This window comes from Ambystoma mexicanum, chromosome 9 (assembly GCF_040938575.1).
Source record: "Ambystoma mexicanum isolate Mex_15411 chromosome 9, UKY_AmexF1_1, whole genome shotgun sequence".
Classification (NCBI taxonomy): Eukaryota; Metazoa; Chordata; class Amphibia; order Caudata; family Ambystomatidae; genus Ambystoma; species Ambystoma mexicanum.
Window position 1 is genome coordinate 1,091,482,400 of NC_090931.1, and position 25,350 is coordinate 1,091,507,749.

Below are 25,350 nucleotides of genomic sequence, written 5' to 3' on the forward strand. Positions count from 1 at the left end.
GCGTGTATCTTGTTTCAAGTTGATTTGTTAGACGCCATTATTCTATTTCTCTCTTGTAACCAGGTTATATATTTTGGTGACTGAAGTACTGATGCTTTGAGCCCATTGGAGGGTTTGTTATTTTGAAATGGATGCATAGTTTTTGACCAATTGAAAGGGCGGCAACATATTTGCAGGTATGCTGCGGCATTTATTTAAACTCTGAATTCTTTATTTGGTCTTTGGTACTTATTTTCTCTCCTAGACAGCACATGATGTGATGCTTTTTTCATCATTCATTACCTAGTACTTGAACTTGAATGACATTTGCGGTAAGAGAGCCTTCTGTTACTTCCAGGGAATTTGTAACCTAAGTAGTGGTTTATCAGTCAGCACGGGTCTTTTATTACTCACATATGGACATGCATGCTGATACTTGACCCATTCTATTTGGTCCATTGAGCCTAGCACCTCGGGTGGCATTTTCCACGTGATTCACTTTGTTGCTTTCCCTGTTCTCTCAGCACAGGGCACTTCTTATAACTTATATTGAGAAGAATGGATAAAATTAATAACTATCATAGTATGATCGCTCCTTGTGTATTACACACTTGTAATAAAACCCGTTCACTCTGAGCCGGTCCATTTGGGATTTTGTGATCTCTGTGTCTGATTCATTATGTTTATATTTCATGTATAAAATATTTTCACATATATATATATATTTCTTTCTTGAAACCATCTATGGCTTTGACCTTCGAATTTTGAACCTGCCTCTCCCACAACTGCTATGTGCTATTTGCTTTACTTTTTGTTATTGATCACCAATGTGAAATTTATTATTTTATTGTGTTTTTATTTCATTTTGTCTTGGAATTTGACAACTATTTGTCTTCTTCTTTATTTGTCATGTTCATTTGTGTTTTACCATAATGTGGAAAAAAACCTTTGTAATGTGGGACTTATACAGCCTTGAGAACGACCCGTAGGTCGAAACACGTGTCGGCTGTCCAAACTTTGAATAAAATCTACTCTTCTTTATTACAATGTGATTTGAAGAACTCTTTCAATCAATACATATACACACATAATAACTTTTTGGACTGTTTTCATTACACATTGTGTCAACAAGAGCGCATGGTCCCCACCCACAACCCATAATTCTGCTTGTTCAATTATACCGGCTCTTAGTGGAAGAGCTGGGGGGGTTGGGTGATTTTGCTCCAGTTATACTGAATCTTTCTTTATTACACACAGATTTAAGAAGTGGTCAAGAGCGCATAGCTTAACCTTATCGAATCCACAGTTTTCTAATCCTTAGGTTCATTAGTAAGTCTGCTTTTCTTTGTACATAATGTTTTACTTTTTGTTTTTGCAAGAGGGGCCTTACCTTTCTTAGTCATGGCTGGTTTCGTTTTTGTTGAGTGTGGTTACTAGCTCTTTTGTTTTAATGTTTTCTATAAATAGTTGTAGAGGTGGATGACTATATGGTATAGTTTTAGTCTTATCTGCTCTACTTTTTCTTTCTATTCTACAGAGCTGCTGTTTAGTAGGGATGTTGTTGTGTCTGTTGGGAAAAGAGAAGGTTTGCGTTGGAAAGTTGTGCAATGTATATAAATGTATGGTGCATGGGTGTTTGGGTGTGATTGTAGAGATTAATAGAGTGCTCTTTGATTGTGAGGTGGTATATTAGGTGTTGTTGGGAAGGTTGTGAGAGTAAGAGTCTACAGAGGTGTGATGGTGTTGGGATAGTGAGTAAGGCAGTGGTGGTGTGATGGAATCTGTAGGGTGATTGTGCTGTTTGGAGCAATAGAGTGGGTGTTGCAATGGTGGTGTGTAGATGGGAATAGTAAGAGTGTGAATGGTGGAACATAATGGGCTAGAGTGAAAGAAATGTTGGTTTGAAAAGAGTACGTTTTACAAAAAGGTCATCCCCTACACTGCCAGGGCCGAGGTTTTCTTAAAAAACAACACAAAACATTGTACCAACAGGAAATTAAATCTAAACAGGAAATTACTTCCTCTGATTTATAAGGTGTAAAGTATACGAGGCAAAATTCGAAAGTAGATGCCTATAACCATTCTAATATAAACTTAGAATATTTTAGCTTTGTACTAAATAAATCACTTCGAAAGGCATATTGATATTAATTCTTTGCACCATTCAGCATTATTTGTTCTTGATTATTTTGGCAAAGCATATCTATATATGTAAATAAAGAAGAAAAAGCATATAATACATAACACAATGCAATGTTCCAATGTATGAAAATATCTTTAGACATACAGTGAAACTTCAATTATTTGTTATTGACATTACATACATGAAATAAAAATATAAACGAGAAAAGGGATGTATAAAAAAGACCATCATTCTCTCAAAAGCCAGCTGGATACGGAAGATCATCTCTATCTAGCTAATAACAACATTCTATTGTTACATAACCTACCACAATGGTCAACTTTCCGGTTCTGGGGTCTGCATAGAGCGCAGTACTTGTGTGCTAGTAGTGAGTAGCCACAAATGTGTGCCTACACACTTGGTTCACACGTTTCGGCAGTGTTATCCACATTATTCCACCTTCCTCAGGACTAAACATGATTGTGTTACCAACCCCTGATGAGTAATTGAAAAATCCACTGTGAAGGGTAATCCACAAAATGCCTAAAGTTATTATTAAGGCATCTAACTAAAATTCTAATCACCTAAAGCACGTGGGGATTTATAAACAACTGAAATGTGTTCTGCTAAAACAAAAGAGAGTATGTACCATAACACCGTAACTAATCCTTACACCAGAAGTAAAAGCAGGAAGATAAATCCATCACCAAACCCATGTGTAGTGTTAAGATCTCTGAATAGTATGTAAGAGAACATATATAACACTTAACTTCTCCGGTGAAGGATATATTTCCCACTGAGAGGTACTGGAGTCTCACGTGCTGTTCCTCTTGTAAACAATGTTAAGAGGCAGTCTACTGTGGAACAGTGACCAAAGAGCAGTGCTGTTTCGGAAAGAAGTGGAAACATTTGAAAGGTATTACTGTCATGACCTAGATCTACTAGTAGCACATGATGCTTTTAAGCAGTTACTTGTATTGCAGTCTGAATTAGCCTGTAGTGCTAGGCTATCAACAGACCAGTCTCGCTGTAAGTCTCGAAGTTAGTTAGTATGCCATGTCACATGAATCAACATCAATAGTCTGTATGCATATCTGATGAACAGAGAAAAAAGTGTGTATCAGATCTTTTCAAGATTGACTCAAAAGATCAGTATGACAGGTCAATATGATAGGTGGCGGTGTACCCTGCGGAGATCAATCAAAATATGTAATTAAAATGTCTTATCCCCGCAACTCATCACTGATTAAAGGCAGGGCAGTGTAAATAAGCCTTGAAGGTTTGGAGGGAGTCCTTATGTTAGCTGCCTTCCTCTTTAAACAGCCTGCAGCAAGTAACAAGGTATCAATGAGCATCTACAAAATGTGCGGAAAGTATTTGTTTCATCAAGAGCAAAGCATGTTTTACTGAATCTTATTGGTGTGTCTATGTACAAAGTTTACCAGTATGTAATTTCCTGGGCATTCTGTTCCAAAGCAACGTATCAGTTTGCACAGTTGTCTGTGCTTGTAGACGCGATTGTTGTAATACACAATCTCGCGAGATCACACAGTTTGGTCTACAAATTCCATATGTTGATACTGGTAACTTGGATGTCATCTTGGCATGGAGACCCTATGGTGAAAAGCCAATGGAGGAATTAATTGATGGTGGTACGGTTGCAGTGAGTGCTCACGCACAATGCAGGAAGCCCCCCCCTATATTTGTAACTAGATCCTTGGCATTCTCGTCTGAAGTCGCATGTGTATTTTGACAGTGGTTTTTAAATGTATTATGCTGCAAAGACTCACAGCAACATGTGATTGCAGGAGGTGCCATCTTGCTATTATTCTCCTAGGTTGGGAAGCCACATGGAGGAACTGCTGGCTTAGGAGAGGTATTGGTGCTTGCACCCAACATAGATTCTTCCCATTTTGTAATTAAATGCAACCAAGTAAGTTACAGCAATAAACGGTGTGCATCTAATCTAAAGGCCTATGTAATCCTATTTACTATTTAAGACCCAAGTACTTACTCTGAGTCTTAAACCAAGTATGGTACATAGAAAAATTATATACATATAATCTAAAGGACTGTGTCATCCAATTAATCATAAAGACTCAAGTTCATATACTGAGTCTTGAATGGATTGCCTTTCCACAATTTCTCTCATGGGTATAGATGTTTACTTCTCTAAATTCATCCAAACATAGTATTTCCTTCATTTAGTTCATCATCCAAGGAGTTGAGGTGGTGTATCCAATGGGCTTCTTTGTTTAGTAACACTCTCTGTGGATTTCACGTACTTTGTACTAGGTCCAAGACCCACCACTTAAGATCTTCTGCTGTGTGCTGATATTCTATAAAGTGGGCCACTAAAGGAGCTTTCAAGTTCTTGCAGCGGATCCTTGATCTATGCTCACTGATACATATATGGACTGCTCTCATTGTTTTCCCAACATATCTTAGGCTACATGGGCACTCTATACAATGTATCACATTTGTAGTTTTACAGTTGGACATAAATCTTATCTCCCAATTCTTTTCATTGATCTTAAAAGAGAGTGTCTTTGCAGTGAATGTACATGTTTTACACGTCCCACACAGGAAATGACCTTTCAATGGACGAAGGTCCCGATTTTACATACTAGCTCTTATTTATTTTTTTTTTTTTAATGAACCAATTTGTCTTTTAGATTTTGAGAGCGTTTGAATGCAAAGAGAGGCAGTGGAGTGTTTGGCATGAAAGTATTCACCATCGGCCAATGTTTATTTCCGTATCATGTCTTTAATCTGGAATGAATTTGTATTGTATGTAGTACCACATGTGAGCCTATCTTCAGCTGAATGTCTGTCCTTGGATTCTAAAAGGGTGTCTCTGGGTATAATTCATGCTCTCTTCAGGGCATGAGAGGCAAGTTTCTGGGGATACAACCTATCCCTTGAGTTGATGCTTAACTTATTGGCATGTTCATAGCAATCCTCCAATGATGTACAATTCCGTCTCAAATGCAGAAACTGACCAAAGGGTAGGTTTTCTGTCAATGTCCTTGGATGTTAAGATGCAAAATTGAGTGGTGTATTGTGGTCCGTGGTTTTCTTGTAAATCGAGCACTTCAACCAACCCATCTCTGCCTTATTAATAAGGTCTAGGACATGAATTTGGCTTTCATTAAATTCCATGGTAAATTTGATAGTAGGTTGACACTCATTCAGAAAATCGAGAAGGTCCATCAGTGACTCTTGGCTGACTGATCATATAAAGATGATATCGTCTATATATCTGTACCAATAGGAAATCTGTGGTTGATATGGGTTGCTGTCTACAAGGACCAACTCGTCCTCAAATGCTGCCATATAGAGTATTACTAGAATGGGAGTGAAAGCTGCTCCCATTGCTGTTCCTTGAACTTGTAGATAATATTGGTTAGCATATAGAAAAAAGTTCTACTTAAGAGTTATGCTCATCAAGTCTGTAATTAATTCCACAGGTTCCCTTTGTTGAGTGGCCTCATGAGTCAAAAATTTCTGAATGTTGTCGATTGCTTTTTCTTGTGGAATACTCGTATAAAGGAACTTGATATCCATTGTGACCAAAAGATTATGATTGGGGTCAAAGGTCAGTCCCTCAAATGTTTTGATTGTTGCCATGGTGTCCCTTATATATGACACTGTGTTCCTACTGATTGGTTGTAAGAAGACATCCACAAACTTGCATAATAGTTCCAGGACAGAGCCACAACCCGACACAATTGGTCTACCTGGAGGTGTCAGAGGGTTCTTATGTATTTTTGGTAAGGCATAGAGGGTAGGAGTTTTTTGTTCTAAGTTGTTAAGACATTCAAATTCATCTTTTGTTATCCACACCCTATTCACTCCAAATTGTGTGGTTTCCAATATTTCCTGTTTTATTTCCACTGATGGATCCTTCCTAAGGGGTGTTGATAGCTCTCTTCATCTTGTAGTAGTTCCAGTACCATGTTGTTATATTGGTCATTATTAAAGATAACTATGCCTTCTCTGCCGGTTTGATAGTGAATCTTTGGTCTAACATGAGACTTTGAAATGCCTCCCGTGCTGCAATGGACAAAGTATGGCTAATTTTTCCCTCCTGACTACTTAACCTCTTAAGATTAACTGTAACACAAGCTTCAAACAATAGCAGCTCCTTTAATATTTGACTGTCTTGTGGGGTGATGGAAGAAGGTATACAGAGCCCTGTATCCTCTCTCTCTTTCCTAAAGTCCGAATCCCTAAAGAAAAACCTGAGCCTCAGTTTTATAAAGAATACTTTTAGTTCAATTTCTGAAGTAAACCAATCTGTATTATTAGTCGGAACAAATGAAAGTTCTTTAGTCAATACCTGCATTTGAGCTGGCGTAAGAACAAGTCCTGAGAGGTTAAATATCGGAATCTCCCAATCATGGTTATTCTCATCTCAATCAACTCGGGTTAGCCTCAGTGGTTGAACACCCTCCTGAAGGCCCTCTGCCGTCGTCAACCCAGGGTGGCCTTGTGAGGAACCTCTGCCTAGAAAAGGCCTCTGACTTCTTGCCCGCTGGAAGTGCTCAAAACTATAGCTATATGGGACCTCCCCAGCTGAATCACTACTTGTATCAGAGAAGGTGACCCACTTCTGCGGGCCCCTTCTGTTGTTAGTTGTATTTTGAGTTTTCTCAGTGTTCCGTAATTCTAGAAACTTTGCTACTAAATATTTACGTTTCTTTTTCTTTTTAATGAGCGTTGTTGATTTAAAGTCTTCAAACTGGTTAACCAATTGTCTAAGCTTTTCCTCTCCATTTGTAATTGACGTGTTGTTGCTGAACTTGAGTTCCTCTGTTTATAACTCCTAGAAAAGAGCAGTCTTTGGTAATATATAGTGGAACTGTGCTGCTGTAATTTCATACACATACATGGTACATTAATGTACTTACTTTGTTGGATGCAATGGGTATTTGTTTTTTTGTTTGTTGATTTCAGTCATGTGCTTCTTTCCTGTAATTGTAAAAGAAAGTTAGTTGGGATATGTGGTAATGGCGAAGTACTTTTAGTAAGCAAGGTTCATATTTGTAAAGGAAGGAGGAGTGGTGGGGAAAACAGTTCATAAAATTGGTGGATGGATAAAAATGGTTGCTTTTAGGAGCATTTTCGTGAAAGTTAAGAAATGTATATGTGCATTTATAAAAGCTCTATAACGTTTTGTAAATGAGAAGAAAAGTTGATGGAAAAGATTTGGAGTACACTTTTAAATAGCAGTTGGTTTGTGGAAGTTTGATATGTTAAGAGTGAATGCATACTGGCCAAAACGATGCATTTTAATCTGTAGGTGTTTATGTAGTCCTGGATTTTTTGTTTGCATTCTGGGACTTGTAGTTCCACTTTTCCCATTGTGAAAGTTGGAGTACAAGTAGAGAAAAAAGTAGGACTTCATAAGCCGCTGAAGATTGGAATGGGTTATGTTAGGACGTATACATGTACTGTCAATATATTAAACTGGCACGGACTGAGTGCCAAGTACAAATGGTGTACAAATCTATTTTATCTGCTTTTACTTTCTTTTATGAAAATTGACAGTGCTACAGCGAATGCAGATATGCATTTTTTTACTTTCTTAAAAATGCTTCCAAGAATCATTTTGAAAAGCACAGCATTGTATATGTTTATTTGATATACATGTCACAGTGTTGAAATCTTGAAGCTCAGTCGTGTTTTTTTCTTTGCAATCTGTGACTTGTAGTTTGACTTTTATAATGGGAGAAAAGAAAGACTTAATAAGCACCTTTAGATTGGAATGGGTGATGCAGGGATGTATGTGCTGCCAACATATTAAACTGGCAGACCCTAAGTGCCACTTAAAAATGGTCTACAGATCTATTTTATCTGCTTTCCCTTTATTTTATGAAACAGTGACACAGTGCTGCTATACATGCACATATGCATTTTTTTTACTTTCATCACAAGGATTGTAAATAGAAACATTTTAAAGTGCAGAGCATTCTTATTGTTTGCTGCTTCAAGTGAGCAGGTGATGAATGCTACAATGCATGGAATTTGCTAGACTGGTTAAAAAAGAGAATATGCTTTTTGAGAAGCTTATTACAGGGTAAGTAGCAGGAACCATTTATATATATATATATATATTTGTGAAAGAGTTGAAGAATTGTTGTTTTTAAGTATCAGCATACCTGCACTATGTTTTGTTAGCTGTAGATCTTGCTGAATCTGGAAATAGAACTCTTGGACAGTTGCAGAGTCTTTTTTGATGCAGATATCTTTCATTAACAGGAGATATGTAATCTGAGAGTTCAAGTGTACAATTGAAGTGTTAAAGTAAGATGACAGGGTTAGGTGTAAAGGTATTGGATGTGATTGGTGGATGGATGTGTGACTCTTTGGAAGCAGCCAATGAGGGAGTGTTGAGAACATGAAAGTGGAAAGGGTAGAAGGGCTTCCACTGTGCTATGGGGTCTGCGCACACTGTAGTAGTCTGTGAACGGCACGTGCCAAATCCAGGTCTTTTAAGGATACCTGGCATGGAAAGGGGACTTTGGGGATAAGCCATTCAGGTTTGCTTGGTGTGGTGTACAGGAAGATAGGGCAGTATGAGTTTTGTTTGCAGGAGTTGTGAGAGCACTGACAATGGCTGTGGCTATGTGTTTGAAAAGGCAGACTGTGTGGATTCTGGGGATCCCTTCAATTCAGTCACTGAAGGTGTATGCTGAAATCATGGCATCCTTGGAAATATTGGATTGGCAAAAGTGGGTGTTTTCTGGCATGCAGTTAGTGGCTTAAACTGTGCAAGCTTGTTTCATTCTGTGAGTGCATGGTTCACTTTAAATGTCTAGACATTTTGATTGTGCATTATGGAGTGGACAGTTTGGGGGTTGTGACTCCAGTGTTTTTACAAGCTGCCCTAAAGTATTTCTTTGAAAGCCTAATCGAACTCTTTCCTGCTGCTCAGACTTTGTTTCTGAAATAAATCAGATGCGAACATGGAGATGTCCAACAAACCTTTTCAGTCCACAAATTGAAGAATAAAGGTAGCTTGCCAATAAGGCTCTATATTCTTTTATATATGCTGCAGGAATGTCATCTTTTGAGAATGAAAATATAAGTTCTGATGGTGTGAATCGTTTTCTGTCAAGATGGAGTTCACTTCACAGATGTCAGAAATGCAATTTTCCTTTACAATCTTAGGAATGCATTGAAAAGGTTACTGCAAAGAAATTGTAAAGGACGATGTAGAGTGTGCAATACTACTGTACATAAAAGCATAAAAAGGAAATAAAAGGATGTTTGTTAACAAACCCCAAAAAAGGTTCTATTCAGAGCCACCACTAAAGATTACATAACTTAAATTGTGTTTAATTCCCCCCAAATCCCTTGAGTGTCTGTGACATCTGCGGACACCACGGTAGTCTGTGGACAGCATGTACCACATCCAGGTCTTTCAGGGATGCCTGGCATGGAAAGGGGACTGTGGGGATTAGCCAATGAGGTGTTCTGGTTGTGGTTTACAGGAAGAGACGGTAGTAGGTTTTTTGATTGTTGTGTGTAGGGAAGATGGATGTGGCTAGTGCTAAAAAAAGCTCACTGTGTGCATGTTGGGAGATTGTTGGGCGAATAATTTGAAAAGGTACACTGAGTTGTGTGGCATCTCTAGTACTATTGGTTTGGAAGGAGTGGAGGTTTCCTGGTATACAGTCTCTGGGCTGAACTGGGTGAGTTTATTATCATTTTGTAAGACTATGGCTTACTTTCAATGCCCACATATTATTGTTGTTCTTTGTGGAGGAAATAGTTTGGGGTACGTTACTCTACTATATTTGCAGGTTGCATTGAAAGATCTGTTCCATGGCTTAATGTAACTATTTCCATGTGCAAAGATTTTTTTCTCAGAAATACATCAAAGGGAATTATGGAGATGCCCAAATGTGTTTTGTGCACAACTAGAACATGGCAGGCACCTTGTAAATAAAGGTGTATCTGTTTTTGAATGGTGTAGGCATGGTATATTTTGAAAATTAAAACATCAACTTGGATGGTGCAAACAATGTTTGGAGTGATGGAGTGAATTTCACTGATTTTGGGAATCAGATGTTTTTTGTAAATATTCAAAGTGCACTAAGAAAGTTTATTTGAAAACAATGTACAGTGCATATGAAAACATTGGTAAGTAGTTTTAGGAAATAAAAATAAAAAAAAGCAAAACAAATTAAATCTAAAAACCCCCCAAAAGCTCTTTTAAGAGCCACCATTTTATAATAAATGTTTAAGTGTGAACCTCCCCCACCTGGTTCAATTGGACGATCTGTCTGCGGGCACTGTGATAGTCCACGGATGACACGTGCCATATCCGGATCATTTGAAGTTGCCTGGCATGGAAAGGGGACTGCATAGAGCGCAGACAGTCATGGTGTTCACGGACATCGTGGGATCAGCCAATCAGCTTTCCTGGGTGTGGTGTACAGGAAGAAAGGGTAGCAGTTTTGTTAGTAGGAGTTGTGAGAGGATTGAAAATGACCATGGCAATGTCTTTCAGCAGGCAGAGTGTTTAGATTGTTTATTTTTTTATTTTTTGTATTTGTAAAGCGCCTACAGCCCAGAGGCATCGAGGTGCTGTTTCAAGAAGATATCTTAGTTGTGGGGGACTCTTGGGTCCATTGGTTGATGGTGTATGCTGAGAATTGTGGAGTAGCCAAAAATCTTGTATTCCCTGAATTGGAAGTGTTCTGGAATGGAGTGCGAGATATGAAGTGGGTGGACTTGCTTCCATTTTGTGCAAATATGTTTCAATTGAAACATCTGGACATTAATATCATTCATTGTGGTGGGAACAGTTTGGGGAAAGTGACTGGAATTTCATTGCAGTTTGCAATGAAGGACGCATTGGGAAAGTTGAAGGAAATGTTCCCTAAATCAAACATTATTTTTTCACGCACAGATGTGGATGTGTTCCAGTTCATTTGGTCCGCAAATGGAAAAAGCGAGGTGCAACGTCATTAAAGTTGTGTGTGCTTTTGTTCACAAGATTCGCATGACATTGTTTCATAATGAGAACATTACATTTGATAGGGCCAACATTTTCCGGTGAGATGGAGTCCATCTAACTGATGTAGGCAATCAGATTTTTGTGGAAAACATTCAAAATGCTTTGAAGCAGTTTTTGTGAAAGTGAGAAGATATAATGAAATTCAGTTAAATGTTTTCTTAGTTCAGTTTGTAAATCAAACATTTAAAAAAATACAAAAGCCAAAAACACATGGAAAGGCTCTTGTAAGAGCCACGCATTTGAACGCAAAACATTTTAAATGATTTCAATTGTCCCACACCTGGAATTTTTCAGATGTCTGTGGACTACTGCACTGTTAGCGGACTGTACAGGCTGCACAGCGGACAGTGACTTTTTTCTCACTTGTTATGTTTTAACTGTGAAAGGTGGCCCCCAAAGGAACCTTTTTGTGTTTTTTTGCAATTTTGTATTTTCTTGGGCATTTCTTTTCAGTAGTGGCAGGTTAGGGGAGGGAAGGTAGTGAAGGGCACCAACCACAGGGACGAAGGGGCAGGTAGAGAGAGGACAATGTTAGCCAGACATTAATCAGGTAGGTGGCAGTGTTTCTCATGCTCCTTGACCGCAGCCTCAAAAGCACTACAAAACTGCTCCCTCTATAGATCGGTGATTCACAGTACATGCATAGCACTGTGAGCCTCGAAAGGTACGGGTCAACAGCATTCTGTATGGCCTGTGAAGCTGCTGCTGGGATCCTCTGCCACAAAGGAGTATCCTTTGTGGTGACAGCAGCAGATAAAGAAATTGGGTGGAGAAAGTCAACTTGCTCTTACCAGAGAAAGGTATCGCCTTTCTCAGTGCAGTCTGGTGGGTGGATTTGGTGTGGCGCCTCATGGAAATAGTCCAGATGGAATACAATCCAGGTTTACCACAACTGAGTACAAGCTTGCACTCAGTGCATCAAACCTTACTTGCACAAGCCTTTTGGACATTTCCAATGGTCGTAAAACATTGCCACACTCAGGACTCCCTCCAGGTACCGGTGACAGGGACTTCCTCCACTTCATCCTCTTTTTCCTCTTGATCCTCCTTATCTGTATCACTGTGCCTGTTACCATCTCCATGTCTTCCAAATGATGGTGGTGGTGGTGTTGGTGGGTGTAGCTGGGAAGAAGCAATGGCCATAAGAGATGTCATGGCCTCCAATTTGCACAGCAGTGAAGAAGCAGGTGCTGTCCATAGAACAGATCTGCAATGCAGCAAAGCAGGACCTTGTAAATTTCAAGCAGATGCTCTCTCTCCTGGATAGCCAGATTGAGAATGAGGAAAAGTAATGGTTGGGTCCCTTCTGAGGAACCCTCTGCAGACAGTCGTGCTCTCCGCAGAGTTGAAATAAAAAGACCTTGAAAAGTTGTACAAAGTTGCCAGATCAATCAAGAATGGGTCTGCGAGGTGTGCCAAGGGTAACGTTTATGCTTGAAACACCCAGATTGGCTGGAAAAGCACTTTTGAACTGTTTGCAGCAAAGGGCACCGTTCATGGACATCGCTGTCACGCTGCATGGCTGCACTCACATGATGATGTCTTGGGATGTCCACAGCCCTGACGGCAGTCTGAAGACACCCTCCAGGTGGGAATAGCAGGGCGCATGTGCTGAATGTCCACAGGACAGCCGCGGTGTCCACAGACTAAATAAAAGTGTTTCACGTGAAAACTGACATCACTCCTGTCCGGGGGCACCTCCAGTGTGGACACCGCGAACAGCCGCGTAGACCACAGACTCATAATGGAAGTTTAAAAAAAAGGAAATATCACACAATAAACAAACCATTTATAGGACAAAATATATTTATTTATTAAGGGGATGGGGTATCAGAATGGGAAACATAAATGGGAGAATCAGGAGCTTTTGTACAATAATCATGAGGGGAGGAAGGGAGTGAGGTTTCATCAAAGCGTCTTTCATTAAAATGTTCAGAATTTGCTGGGAATGATTGCTGGGGAAAAGGGGGACAGGTGCAAGAGGGATAGTGAGAGGGAAAATGTTTAATTGCATGATTTTTCACATACTGTAAAGTTCTTTCAAATCATTACTAAGTTCATCTAATTTGTTGGACAAGTTCATGATTTGATTATTTACAGTTGGGGTGGGGCTTCTCTTTGTGATTCTGGGGATTGGGTATAATTCAACTGGGGCATGGTTTCTTCATGAAAAGCGTACTGTGATAAAAATAAAATTATTATTTTAGTAAGGTGTGTACACAGTACATTATTTGTTTACATTAAAATATCCATTGTATACAATTGGAGATGTTATTGTCACTCATTTCTTCTTTTGGGAAGTTCTTCTCTAACCATTCAAGTGTGCTTGCCATTTCTGTGAGAAAATAAAGCGCTTCTGTCTTATAACACATGTTTATATAATGAAAGCTGATGATAGAGAAATAAATGCAATGTACTTACTATTTACTGAGAATGTGTTGTCCAATAAGCACCTGGTGTTTCTCAATCAGAATGCAGAGTTAAAGTGAGGAGATTATATGAAACATACAGTTATGGTTTGTAATTGGTGCATTCCATTGTAATGTGTGTTAAATAAAAAAATAATTCATGTTTTCTAAAGTAATTGTTTGGACGAAAATATATATTTGGATGTTGTAAACATTAGTTGTGATTTTAGGTACATCTGTTTGTTGGTTGCCGGGTGCATCATTTTGGTTCTCCCTTATGATTCTGAGCCTTGTAAATGCCGCCCGATGTCCGCGGACTAACGCGCTGTCCGCGGACTCCATATCTGACATATTGGGGGGCATGTATTATACAGGGAACTTGTAGCAGATTAAAGAGGCATTAGTAAAAACCTTTGAAATTCACTGAAAACGTTGTTAAAGGGACACTATGGTTAAGTTGCACAAACAAAAACTCAAGAAATTCACTGAAAAAACTTTGTTAAAGTGACGTTATGGTTACAACTAAAACTGAAAAACCCTTGAAATTCACCAATTATGGTACGTTAAACAACCATAACTCGTGCCACCTCCGTGCACTGCTAAGATTAACACCCAGGACATCAGAGATGACATCACTCTACATTCAAGAGATATTTGAGGTTATATCTGAGGATATGGAGGATATGGGACAATGAAATGCAGGAGAAAAGCTATTTGCAGGTCATCAGGCTTGAGGTGCTGGGGTGCCTAGAGGGCGCCAAGTGAAATTTGGGAGTTGACGGGGGTCTAGGGACTGAGTTTGCAACACAAAGCTTTCTGTAGCCTCAAATAGCCAACATTTCGAAGTAAAATGCGTCACAGAAAAAGCATGTGTTGTGGAGGGAAGGGAGAGGACAGGGGAGATGAGGAGGCCATCTGGGAAGTGAAGTGGAGGGAGCTGGCACAGATGAGAAGGGCACTTGGTGAGGTACTGGGAGCAGGAAAGCATTTTATGTCAGCTGTTTTTCCAGTTTTCGCAGTTCTAAAGGATCACGGATAGCCGAGGGTATGTGCGGTTACACTTTACTTTTATTTTTAATGATAGCTATAGTAACTTTGGGGGTGAAAAATCACTGGCCAGTGATATGATTGCAATCCGGGTCTCTCATCAATGCAGTAATCAGGACAGTGACTGCTTAGCTTCAAAGTGAGGAAGAGGCCTGCCTCCTCAGGCTGTGTTGCCCAATAAAGGAACCCAAGTTACAAGATCACTTAAAGAAATGTACTGGCCCTTTCGTTGGTTTGAAGCTAAGCAGGGTCAGTCCCGCTTTAAAGCTAGGCAGGGTCAGTCCCAGTTACTGCATGGATCGGCGCCTGTATGGGCATCCATTTTCTTTTAAACTATGCAACAGTCATTCCTTGAAAGTTTTGCACTGAGAGACCATTTTTTGCATTTTAATGAATTGCTTTCTGGTATTTGTAGTCTCCCACTCAATAATAATAATTAAAAAATATATATTTTTACAGCACTGCAGGCTTCCCATCCCTTGCAGTAATTGGGACGAACCCTGCTTAGCTTCAAATCGAGGAATGGGTCAGCCCCCTACGGCCATGTTGCCTAATATATGAGCCCAATTTACAAGATCCTTCCTCAATTTTAAACTAAGCAGGGCCGGTCCTGGTTATTGCATGGATGGGAGACAGTCCACAGTCGAGAATGCTGTGTGTTTTCTTAGTTTTAAATATCTCATAATGTACAGCATCCACATTATTTCTTTTTAAACCATGCTACTGTCAGTCCATGGACGTTTTGCACTCAGAGACAATTTTTCTGCCTTTTTGCTGAATTGCATTCTGGTATTTATAGTTTCCTAGTCAACATGGGCAGAATATCGCCACAATTGTACACTTTTTTGCCTAAAATAGTTGTATAAGGATTTATATATTTGAGTGACACTTTGCTATGTGTAGTTTTCAAGTTATCTTTATAGAGCAAAGGACTGTTGACAGCCAGGCATGTGGGTGAGGTGGGGAATGATAAGAGGACAAGTAAGTCATGAGGATTTGCCCACAATGTGCCAAGAGAGTTTGCAATCATGGATACTGGTGCAGTTATTTTACCCTGATTGTGGCTGGTTTTCAGGGCACCAATTAAGGACACATGTGGGTGGCAGCGTAACTTTTTTTCAGAGGGGCAGAGGCCAACCCCTATGATTTTTTTGAGGTTGGCAAGCTTGCTCACATATTTGAATATCAGGATTTTACTCAGGTTGCCATGTTCCCAGTGCAGATGCTTACCCACAAGATCACAAGCACTTGTTTTATAGTGTGATTTTGTTTTCCAGGGAATATTTCACAACAGATTGCTGGGTTTAAAAGGTGGACATTGTGTCACTGGCCATGGCTAGCGATTCTTTCACCCCCGACATCACTGTAACTGTCAAAATATCTTTTTTAATTTATTTTTCTTTTTTTTCTATAGCTGCGGGTACAAACTACAAATAAACCCGGCTATCAGTCCACTTTTCTGCGCAGCTCATAATAAAAACTGATGAATAGAATTGGAGCATGTATGAAACAATATAGGCACGAAATGCGGACTGGATTTCTGGGATGGGTGGAGTTATTCCATCCAGTAGTTGTTAAAAAATATGATGGAGAATGGGGTGCCCCTTTCTCCCAACATTATATCTATATCTCCCATGGCGCATTGCAGCAGAGAGGTTGAAAGGATTTTCAGAAATGACAAAGGAGCCATTTGTTTCCCAAAATTCTATTGCTAATAACCTTTGACTTGCTGGATGGATTTGGATGAAAATTTCAAATCAAAAGGTTTTTCAAGGGCTATCCACAAAGGACATACAGATTATGGGAACAATATGTTATAAAATGAAAAAGTTATTAAGAAAGCTAAACACCACAGTTTCACAGTTTTCAGCCAATTCATTTTCCCGTAGAGAAAAGGTGCAGTTTTGCAACAGATGTAGCACAAAAACTGCTGAGCAGCTTTGGACCAAATGAGAAATAACTTTGCACAAAGGGTTGACTTAAATGTGTTGATGAGTTTGGGGAAAATCCATCCAGTAGTTTTTAAAATATTTGTCCAAGAAGGAGCTGCCCCCTGCTCCTTAAAACCTTTATTTTGGCCCAGGTGCTTTTAACAGCTGAGCAGCTGAGCGACGCTAATAACTTTTGACATGCTGGATGGATTTGGATGAAAGTTTCCAAACAAAATGTTTTTCAAGGACCATCCAAACTGCACATTTTGGGAACAATACATTATAAAAATACAAATGTATTAAGAAAACCTGCAAACACCGTTTTCAGCCTACTCGCATTCATTTTCCCATGGGGAAAAAGTGCAGTTTTTGAACAAATGTAGCATGAAAACCACTCGGAAGATTTGGACCAAATAAGAAACAATGTAGGCACAAATTGTTGACCCAATTTTCTTGACTGGTTTGGGGTAAATCCATTTAGTAGTTTTTAAAATATCTGACAGACAATGGGTTTACCCCTGCACCTTATAAGCTTTAGCTCGCTCTTGTTGCTTTACAGCAGAGAGGCTAATAACTTTTGACTTTCTAAATGTATTTGTATGAAACTTTGTAAACCAAAGTTTTCTTAAGCACCCCCTTCCCTTTGGGAACAATTCATCAAAAAATGAAAAGGTTATTAAGAAAACATAAAAACGCAGTTTTCAGCCTACTCCCATTCATTTCCCTATAAAGAAAAAGTATCATGAAAACTGCTTGGAATATTTTTACCAAATAAGAAACAAATTGGGCGCATAGCATTAACTTAACTTTCATGACTCCTTTGGCCTAAATCCATCCAGTAGTTTTTTAAATATATGACAGAGAATGTGGTGCCCCTTGCTCCTTAAAACCTTGATATTGGTCTTGGTGTTTTGCAGCAGAGAGGCCAAGAGAGGCTAATAAATGTTGACTTGCTGGATGGATTGTGACATTTTTTAAACACAAGCCCCCCCCCCCAAACTGGAAATGTTGGGAAAGATTCATTACAAAATGAGAACGTTATTAAACAACATTAAAACACTATTTTCAGGCTACTCCCATTTATTTTCCTATAGAGAAAAAGTGCAGTTTTTGAACAGCTGTAGTGCAAAAACTGCTTGGCAGATTTGGACCAAACTTTGAAATGAACTCCACCACAACCTTACAGAGTCTAATAACATTCTCGACACCAGAAAGAGACTCAAAATTCTTCTGTTTATGCACTCACTCCTAGGGGAACACTGATTGTTTTGAAGGAGAGCGCTTAGATGGCCTGGCTGTATGTGCAATATAAATAGCAATAGCAATAGCAAGAGCAATAGCAATAGCATCAGGCTAGAGGTCAGGAGGGGAAGACATCATATGAAGTTGGTGATTTGTGGATGGTTTGGGGAGCTAGTTACGAGTAGGAAATGTTCAGTTTATCAGGCGAAGACGGCGTGAATCTCATGAGATTATAGCAGCAAAGGCCGCAAGAAGTGATCCCAACTAAATGTATGTCACACAAAGTGATGAGTGATAGGGGGTAATGGGAGTGGGATAGGGAAAGGAAAAGCAATTGAGTGAGGGGACCTGAAAAAAATAAATGGGACACATGCTGAGTGCCTGTGAGGATTTGGGAAAATGTTTCATTCTGAACTATTTTTCCTGTTATCGTGGCAATTGGCAAACCGCCACTCTACCGCAGGAATTTATTTTATTGGAAATAGTTTCTGTGAAATTATCACAGGAATAAAGAGTTAGAAAAAAAAGGTTTAACATCTACAGTGCAGACATCGACTGGGTAACAAATGAATGGTGTGACATGGCCAGTGGCCATGGCTAGTAGGCCCAAAAGAAAGATATAGGTTCAACACATACAGTGGCCATGGACAAAGCACATAGCTAGTGAGACCGCAAGAAACTATGCAACTTGTTCTGCTCTGGCCGTGGCTCAAGGCCAAGACTAGTGGGCCCAAAGGAAAACTATTGGTACAACATGTACAGTGGCCACAACAGAAGGCCATGGATAGTGGGCCCTGGGGAAACTAAGGTGCAGCAGTGAAATTCAGTGAAAAACCATTTGTTAAGAGAGAGTTAAGGTGATCAGATTTAATCCAACAAAACCCCTAAAATTCAACTCTTGCATTTCAATCAGGTTCACCTCAGAGATTAACATGCATCACACAAACCATAGGAGGTAATGGCCAGGAGAGGATAAATGCAATTGGGGGAAGTGGGGGAACATGGGAAGAGGAGAGGTGCACTTGGTGAGTGCCTGTGAGGACAGGGAAGAGTTTTGCATTTTTGAGCATTATCGGGGGGAATACTGGGGGAATCCTTTGGGCATGGGCCATTCACTGCCGCTGTATGTGTAGGTCATTGCATTATTGAGGGAATATTCGGGGAATCCTGCAAGAATGGTGAGAGCGTGAAATAAAAAAAGTAATTTTCCACCTGCAGTGATCACATTTGCTAGGCAAGGGGAAATGGGTCGCTGAGCCGAAGGTCATGGTTATTGGGCCCCAAAGAAACCTATTGGTGCAACATGTACAGTGGCCACAGCCACAAGCAGTAGCTGCTGGCCAGGTCCAAAAGCCATGGCTAGCACCACTGGCCATGGACAAGGGCTATGGGTAGTGGTCCGCGAAGAAACCTTTTGGTGTAGCATGTACAGTGTCCATGGCCAAAGACCATGGCTAGTGGGCTCAGAAGAAACCTTTTGATGTAACATGTATATTGTCCAAAGCAGAAGGCCACTCAAGTCAACTCTGCCAGGTAAACTCTTCCATTCTGTCTGACCCCTGAGGCCCAAATTCCTCAAAGGCAATCTTGTCCTGTTTTGGGCAAAGGCTTCTATGTTCATCTCCCTCTCAAACAGGCCCTCTTAAGAAGACTTCCATAAACTACGTCCAGATGGAGTCCCAATTAGCTTTTCTCCTGTCAGCCAGGCTCTCTTCCTGAGCTGTGTTCCCAAAAACTCCCCCTCTCATCCAATGTGCATGACTTTAAATACCCCAGAAGCTCAACCCATGCTGCATCACTTGACATGGCAATATTGGTTTGAATAGAGCCATTGAATGTTTCCCTTCATGTACGCACACCCAAAATAATCCACCTCTTTGCTTCAATTGGCCCAATGTATTTTAACATACCATAAGGGGATGTGTTGAGCTCTGATTTAGTTCTTCCCTTCGGAATTATGATTAAATTGGACTGAAAAATGTCATTCCCCTTTATTTCCTTTTATGGACTTGTGCCATTAATGAGGCCGATATATTCAGACTCACAAGGAAATTCTGAAATCAGATACATCCTTTGTGATTCTTTTACTAAAGGCATAACAAAGTTATTACAATGTGGCAAGTTATTACCAATTCAAACACTTTAATATATCATTTTTATATAGAGGTGACTGGGGTCACTTTGTTGAATTCAAATCTACTCTTTATTTTTTTTATCGAACAAAGGGTTCAGAAATTAAGGCTGATAATGTTTTCAATTGCATGTCCCTTCCAATCAATTTCTTTGGTGCACATTACTGTTCAATTCTGCTTGAATTTCTTGTGTTTGTAGGGCCCTAGTATCAATAAAGACATCTGCTTTCTTCAAGACACCCCCCTTTTAATTGGCCCCCCAACGCATTTTAGAAGTGGCCTTCTTTCTTTGGTAGGTTAAGGTGCAGGGTCTGTTTGGACATCTGTTCCTCTGATGTTTCCATTACTTGATGGCAATGCATTCATCAATGTCAGGCCAAGGAGGCTATACATGTAGATTCAGAAAATAGGCCCCTGTAAATCCTGAATTTGGAATGCATTTTGCTATTTTTTGTATTTTACATGGAAACCTTATTTTCAGGGTACACATGGCTGTGTCTAATCATCTATCTTAATGGCTTAGATGCTAATTAATAACAACGTCTGTTTTACAGAAAGCTGCCACTTCCATTCCTTGTCTCAAGACAGCTGGGTCCTGCATAAACAAACATTTTAGGCTTAACCAGTCTTCAAGTAAGTTCACTATTTTGAGGTTACATCTAAAAAGGAAAACATTATCAATGTGTTATTCTTATTGGTAATGACAACGCATTAAAGTGCAACTTGAAATACACATTTTGTCTATGATCTCCTTGCAAAATATTAAAATATAGTTTGTATAATTTTGCATGTTCTTTATCCCACATGGCTGCAAAAAGACAGAAACTATTCTGCATAAGCTTATTTAATTTTGAAACAAACACAATTATTCTTGTCTAACATTAAGCTACATGTAATATATATAAACCCATTGAAAATGCACCTTGCTTAAGGAAAAGTGTTACAGTTTTATTAAATAGTGTGTGCAGCCTTTTAGAGTTGACTTGCACCTGCCAACAGACAGCAGACCCTGTTAGTGACTCAGATGGCACTTCTCAACTGTACCCTTTATGAGGGCAGACTGGGCATATGCTTAATTTAAATGCAGAATGTGTGGCATGGGCTGAACAAGTACTTATTAAATGAAAATCATTTTAAGAAAAGGAAAAAGGAGAAAGAAATGTCTAAAATAGACAAATGTTATAAACATTACTATTGTTGTAGAACAGCTCCAATGTGGTTTCTCTTCAAAAACAGACCCACAGAAAATAACAATAGAAATCCTCATGAAAAAGAAAATGTTAACACTTTTCCTTGCCTACTAAAGGACTTTAGTATGAGTAGTTTCTGCACATGGCATGAATGAGCTGGTGAAACATCATCACAGGTTAAACAACAGTGAAATATGGTTTTTGCTCTTAGTTCATGAGTTGTATGATGAAATCATTTTCAAATTTATGAGGGTGAACTAAAAAGGAATTACAAATTCAAGATGTTGGACATTTCTTGCAGTGTTTGTTCCAAGTAAGATCATCCACAAGTTGTTCACCTCCAGTCCAGGCAAGCACATGTGTCTGTACACATAGATGTAAGCAAGGCAGATTCACTGCTGTGCCGGTGTCAGCTAACTTGTAATTGTTCACAATATTTGACTGGCTTTGGACACCGCTTAAAGATTCAATTTGGCACTTTCTCACAAAGCAAGGCAGTACCTTCACAGTGCCAACAAGGCACAAAGCCATATATCTTAATCTTATATGGTCTCTGATTTGTATTTATTTTATTTAAAGTGTTAAACACTGCTGGGCCATCCCCAGAGGCTCTTGAACACTTCGCAAAGTTCAACGCGAGGAAGTCAAAAAGAAGTTACAATGTTTTTCAGGATAGTAAGATCATGAGAGATAAAGGATGTAAGAGGAGGTGTCCATCTTCTTGTCGGGGAGCAGAGGTCTTCCTGTCACCATGATTTTAAAAAGCTCCAAGCAAGGTTCTTTAGTCTGGGGCACAGCAGGAAACGATTCAGAGGAGTCCCTTTCAATGCTCATGAAAAGGGAAAAGGGGAAGTGGGCAATCCAGCTGTGGTTTGTGAGCCCAGCTCATACTTTGATCCATGTCTAGGATGGGTCTGATTTCAGACATCACTTAAATTATTGATCCTAACCTATACATTATTTATCTTAACCTGACCCATGCTGACCTATAGCCTCTTTTAAAATGGCACACTGTCCCTAAATATTGAGTTGTTTAGTTTGGGGCAGCCCAAATTACACGCTCTACTCCCTCCGAATTCCAACATGAAAGACGTCTTTTCATTCTGTCGACATATTTGAGTTGTGTTGGACCCTTTGTGGAATCAGAAAAAATACAATATTACGGCTGTTACACCGAGCAGAGGAAAATACACCGACACGGGTTTATAAAGATTCCCAGAATCTTTATTACAAACTGAACAGTATTCAACAAAGTACACAAATAGTTATTTGGCTGTCAATACATCACAGAGACCACCAACAGGTCCAATATGAGCAGTGAGGGAATTTCCTAGCTGGACATCGGTACTTTTATACAATTTGTAAAATGATGTCCAGCTCCCTTACAGGTTAATCATGCACTGGGCTAGGGTCGCGCCAGGTTCACTTTCCTAATTTACATATCTCGTGCATGCGGTTTACTTTTCGATACATTTACTAACACACTCCATTATTCTTCAATTTAACATTGACACTCTTTATATATTGCTTTAATACAGACCAAACAATGTTACGCATATTATATTCGGATAGCATTACTGTTCTTGTATACTTGTAGTTTAACATTGCTAATTCAAGTAATCCCCTGCTCCGAGGTCAACAAAGGACAAGGTCTACATGACCCTAACATGTAGCCTGAAGGCAGGTTGGACATTAACTTCCCTACAGAGGTTGGAGAGGTTAAGGCAAGAACAAGGACACACGAGACGGCCATTTTAGATTACTGGGTGACTTTGTACAAAACCCCAAAATGGCGATTTCTAAGCTAAAATGGAGGCTTGATTCAAGATGGCAGCTTATATCAATTTCTAAGGTCAAGACCTTGCCGCAGAGAGTTATTCGCGTACAATTTTCAAGCAACTTGGCGTAGGCCAATATACATACAAATCGTTTGTAATAAGAGGCATAATTTAATATCCGGTTTGACAAACCCTCCTTTTGGCCTATGCCAAGTGCTAATACTATTTCTAATTTGATTGCAAGTAACTACATGCGTCATCGTCCAGACACCCCGAATCATTGTCGGACATATCTATTGCCATTAGGTCTGATACTAGAGTTTCCTTCAACACATACTCTTTGGAGAGCTTCTTTGGGGCGTATATTTTATTCCCCAATACGCTGTTGCTTGCGCGCAACATCCCCCTAATACTGAGCATATACCAGGGAGACACTGTATACAACAACAAAGAAACAGAAAACCTCCCAAGATAATCAGTAGGGCAGAGAACAACTTCCATCCCCATGACCGTAGGAGGTCCCAAAACCATGTACCAAGTTCCCAATTTCCCTCAGGAACATGTACTTCTGAACTAAGGACATGTAGATTTTGGATCGCCCTAAAGATCGTTGGAGAGGAGTCTGGAACATAAACGCAGCAAGCGGACCCCACTATATTACATACTATTCCTCGCTCTGCCAGGATGACATCTAATGCCATCCGGTTCTGAAGAGCCACTAATCTTATCGCTCTCTGCTCTAGCATCATATTATAGAGTATGTCAGTGGTCCGATTGATGGTTCTCTCCAATACTCTCGCTAGTCCCCTAATATCGTCTGAATTCGTAATTTGCCCCAAAAATGGTACAAAAAGTTTCATAATATCTCCTAAAGTTTGCGCCGTAGTATCCCCTTTTACACCTCGTTGTGGACGAGTCTTTGAAATTTCTTTAGTACTGGCAATAAATACCCCAGGTAATAGAATCCCTAAATAACAGGTTCCTTGCCAATCCCTGGGCAACCACGGAAATGCCACATTACTGCAAACAAAATAGACAGGTTCGCCTACGTACAGAGGTCTGTTTTCACTAGTCAAATTCGCAACGTTGGTGCACTTTCTTGACCGTGTTCCATTCCTCTGTATGCAGAAGGATACTGAATCAGGGCTGTAATTAACAGAATAAGATGGAGGCGTGGCATCCTTATTGCCTATAGGAGCCATTTTGAAAGAGATTAAAGACTGAAAAGGACGGGACAATCTATCAGAGGGCCTAACAGAAGCAACGTTTGGCTTGCTTCTATTTGCAAAAAGCGAGCATCCCAGGGGCATCAAAACATTATTTTCAATACTATTTAAATTTGTACCATCAAAGTTCCCTGAAATGCTGTCATTCCAGCGACCAAAAAATAGTGCTCTAAGAGAAGCGTAACAGGCAGTTGTCAGAGGCAAAGGGTAAATATACCAACCAAGCCCTTTATCCCGATGTTGCGGTAAATGTGTACAGATCCAGCAATTGGTCTTATTAAAAATTGCATGAGTGGCATTCATGATTAATAAAAGGGTATTATTCTGATAATTCCGTCTATGCAAAGAATCTCTAGGCGACAAAGTATGTAATTGCACAGAAGGAGTGGGAATCACAGATACATTCTCAATAGGTAAAAAGTCCTCTAACGGATATACTTCTTCCAGATACCATAACCCAAGCCCAAAAGTCATTACAAATCCAGTAATTAGTACGAGAAGGCAACAATACACTTTGGGGGTCCCCTTACATACTTGATCATTGTCTCTGCTAGTTATATTTTTATCTAAAAGTTCAGTACGAGCAGTAGCAGGTGCAGGCATCGTAGTCTTCAATCGAAAAAACACCAATTGTTCGTTTGCTGGAGACTCCAGTCGCGCGTCTTCTTAATGTCTTTCCCACAACCCTTAGCCGACAGAATCTTTCTGTACAATCGGGCCAAAAAGACAAGCCCTCAAATGATTTTTTTTCCAGTCGCACAGTCAGACCATGCTGTACATTTATTTCCTTGGGCGCAAATTATATTTTGCCGTTTCTGGTGAGAACAAAGTGTCGTCACTTTCTCCTGGAAGTGGTGAACGGACGGAAATGGGATCAAGAAAGGATTGATCCAGAGGTTCCACTGTTGGGGAGTGCGGAGACAAGATGGCCGTCTTGTCCGGCCCTGCGGATTCTGAAGCGGTCTCCGATTCTCCCTTGTTGGTTGTTGCTGTTTCAGGCACGTGAGTTACAGCAGTGGGAAGATATTCTGTGTCTTCTGTATCGTATGGCACGGGCTGTGGGATCCGTTTGGTGTGCGTCGCATGGATCCAGTGTTTTCGACCCGCTACCCGCACGGCAGTCTGGGTGACTAGCAGGACCTGGTAGGGACCCCTCCACCGAGGTGCAAGGCAAGATGACCTCTCAAAAACCTTTGTGAGGATCCAGTCCCCTGGTCGTAGACTGTGACCAGGGCCCTCGTAGTATACAGGTAATGCCTCTCGC